Below are 3,642 nucleotides of genomic sequence, written 5' to 3'. Positions count from 1 at the left end.
TTTCATGAACTTTAATGGTTAGGTTGCCTTTGTGGTTGAATAGAAGCAATATGACAGAATCACAGAATATTAGAGCTGAAAGAGTCCCTTATAGTTTTATTAATACTTATTTGGACAATAAACATTCAAATGGAACACTGAGATCCAGAGAATTAAGGGTCTTGCCCACAATTAGCAAAAGTAACAACAAACAGAGCTCAGACTGGGACTCATTTCTGATCCATCTGCTCCAGGGGTTTTCCAGAATTCAATATTGGAAACCATATGATATGATACAGAACACCAGGCAGAGCCTCTGCAAAAAAAAAAAAAAAAAATACCTTCCTGTTATTTAGTTTTTGAAAGTCTACCATTAGAGATTCATTAAGAGAGTCTGGAAGGTTTTTTTAGTCTTGAAAAAAGAGGTAGCAGTACAGTTACCTCTGAAAGAGGCATTTGTTTATATCCACTAACAAAATCACAAATATTAGTTGACAGTGACTGTGGCCAAAGACACTAGCTTGAAGACTTGGGAAGGTGTTTTAGACCCTTTGTTTCAAGAATCAGGAACTTTCATGTTATCTCAACTAATGGGGATGGGTGCCTTGTATGAGAAAACCCAGGGAAAGGCTAACCACCTAGTCTCAGAAGAGCAGAAGAACATTTGTCACAGAGCCTGGAAGGTTCTTCAGAATTCAAGGCAGCTCCAGGGACCACATGAGCAGGAATTTGTTCCTTTTACTCTAGCTGTTTACTGCTGGTCCAATTAGCTCCATCCAATGGAATGGGTTCACATGGCACCAGAAATAGCGAGTTATCCCTTCAGGAAAGGACCTGAGTGGGACTTCTTGCTTTGAAATAGGCTGCAGCTTGGCAGACACAATGACTGACCTGTCAGCAGGGCTGGGCGGGGAGGCAGGGGAGGAGCATGGAGAGGGGGTAGGAAGGTGGAGGAGGAAACTGGTGGTGGAGCTGCAGGGCCTGTGTTTGAGGTGCGTCAGTGTTTGGGCAGAGCAATTATAGTGCTGCAGCTTACTAATAGTCCCTCCTAACACTTAAGAAAAAAGGAAAGGCTGTATATTGACTTGAATGAGAAAAGTTCTCGCAGCCCCTGGGCAAAGGAAAAATGTAAATAGGCTTAATTTGTCTGCCAGAGTCCCATCCCTTTGCGTCCCTCTACTGCATCTGACACACTCAGATCCGTAAGGAGCACAATCTCAGATGTGGGTGAGCTTGCCTGGAGTGACTCATCCCATTCAAGAGGGCATGAACTACTGTGGGAAGCAGATCTGAAGCCAGAATCTCATGGTAGTGAGCTAGACCTTGTCATCCTGCCTGCATCCCTCTGCCAGGCTAATCTTCCCACATGCAGATATGATATGGTACGTTCTGTCAAGTAAACTTTCTACACCTTTGTGATGAGAACTCCATTGCAGACTTAAAAGGCATAGAGTTGTGTATACTAGGAAACGTCATTTCTTTGTTTGATAATTTTCCTTGGTGTGCCATCTCCTACCTCTTACTTCCTAGGACCTTATAATCTGATTGTCTTTGTCAAATTTTATTCCTCTCCCCCCAGTTGTGCCTGGGTCGATCATTTTTTCAATGTACATTTCTTCCTACTTTGTCTGTTTGACTCCCTTTTCTAGTCTTCCCAGAAATGCTCCCATGGAATCATGAAACTTCTGAAAGAGAGGGGTAGTCCGGTCTTTTAGCCCCTTGATACCCTGAACAACTACTCTGATTATTCCAGTACTAACTGACCTTCTTGTCTTCTAGGATTCTACAGAACATGCCATCCTTTGCGCTATACTTAGTTTACTATGGAATTACGTACTGTCCTGTATATCACCTTCATTAATATATCGATTGGTTACATCAATCTCTCCCAAGTAAAGCAGGAGACATATTCCCACGTCCTCACTTCTAAGAATGCCTGAAATGTGAAATAAGCGCTATTAAACAGAAAATACAATTTAAACATCAAGTATTAAGTATGCAAAGGGCATTTAACACAATGCTTCGTATATGTCAGGCCCTGTTCTAAGAGCTTTTCATACAGTAACATATTTAATCGTCATAAAAAACCCTATGAGGTGTATTTTCATCTACATTTTTAGATTGTGAGTTGAGCCCCCAGAGAGTTTAAACAATTGGCCAAGGGCCACAGCCAGCAGGAGCTAGAGCCACAATTCAAATCCAGGCAGGTCATGCTCCAGAATATGGGTCTTAACCACTGGCCTGTGTACTCAATGTCACCCCTTCCCTGTCAGGCTCTCTGGAACCTGCTGCTTCATTACGCAGGCCACCGTCTTCTCAACGTTCCTCAGAGCCTGCACTGGCTGCAGTGTGACCAAGATATATTCTTCACCCTTTCTCAGGCACCAATCCTCATATCCTGAATATACCTTGAGCCTCAGCAGAGGACGGAAGTCCCTTCCCAGGCCTATTATCTCTGTGCCACCACCACCAGTCCCCTGGGCGTTCGGCTCAGGATCTGCCACAATCACTGCCTTGAGAAACCCCCACGGGATAACTTGGCTGTGACTTTCCGGCAGTCACCTTCCTTCCTTGCTCTGTTTTGGCTAATTCCCCAGTACCTTGAGGCACTCTTTTTCTTTTCTTCTCAGAGAAATATCTCATGAGTCTCACTCTCCCTTAACTTCCAGGAGCCTTTCTCAGTAGTTGGTATATTTTATCTTAAAGTCTGAATTACATACCTTTATTTTTAGATATGGTTTCATGTGCAAATATCTTGTTGTTTGACTCCTCTCTAAGTCTTACGGCCAGCGCATGTAAATACCACGTGCTGGGGATCCGTTCTATCACACAGCCCACCTAGCACGATGAGAACCTGTTGTGGCGAGGCAAGAAATGTATATTGATTGTGGCTGTGATTTTTCGTTTTTACTTATTCATTTATTTTTTGAGACAGGATCTTGCTCTGTCACCCGGGCTAGTGTACAGTGATGTCATCATAGCTCTCTGCAATCCAAACTCCCAGGCTGTAAGCCATCCTCTTGCCTCAGCCTCCCGAGTAGCCGAGACTCAAGCACATACCACCACACCCAGCTAATTATTCTATTTTTGTAGAGATGAGGTCTCATACTTGCTCAGTCTGGTCTCGAACTCCTGGCCTCAAGCGATCCTCCCACTTCAGCCTCCCAAAGTGCTAGGATTACAGGCGTGAGCCACTATGCCCGGCCTTTGGCTGTGATTCTTTGTCACTCAGAAATGCTTCCTACAATGTATTGTTTATATGATCCAAATTTCTAAAACAAATTATACACTATTTCTTTTGTAAATCCTTAAACAATAAATAGAGTGAATTCATGAAAGTAGCCTGGGTTGATTAAAAAGAACACTTTTATGCAACTTGAAATGACACGATACTCGTGATTCAAATAAAAATCATGTGGAGTTATTTACTTTTCTGTGTGAATAATATTGTTATCTTAATCTGTAATCTCGGATAGCATGTGGATTTTAAAACTTAAGAAGGAGACACCTGAATGCAGACCTCATCACACCTAATTCACCAAAAAAAAAAAGAAAGAAAAACACCACAAATTCTGTGGGATGGTCTCATCATTGGTCTTGGTGCTTCCATGAGTGTCATTGACTTTAATATATATTTATACATGTGTGTATTTATACGTAACT

At 42.4% G+C, this 3,642-nt stretch overlaps 1 protein-coding gene across 1 annotated transcript in view; it reads left to right on the top strand.

The window, feature by feature from the left end:
* Positions 1-3,642, top strand: part of PIK3C2G (phosphatidylinositol-4-phosphate 3-kinase, catalytic subunit type 2 gamma) — a 472,569-nt gene that overhangs the window by 379,226 nt on the left and 89,701 nt on the right. The gene's annotated exons all lie outside the window — the stretch shown is intronic.

This window comes from Propithecus coquereli, unplaced genomic scaffold (genome assembly GCF_000956105.1).
Source record: "Propithecus coquereli isolate 6110/MARCELLA unplaced genomic scaffold, Pcoq_1.0 Scaffold78, whole genome shotgun sequence".
In the NCBI taxonomy this organism is placed as follows: Eukaryota; Metazoa; Chordata; class Mammalia; order Primates; family Indriidae; genus Propithecus; species Propithecus coquereli.
Note: the sequence above shows the minus strand (reverse complement) of the source record. Positions and strands in the feature narration are given on the sequence as shown.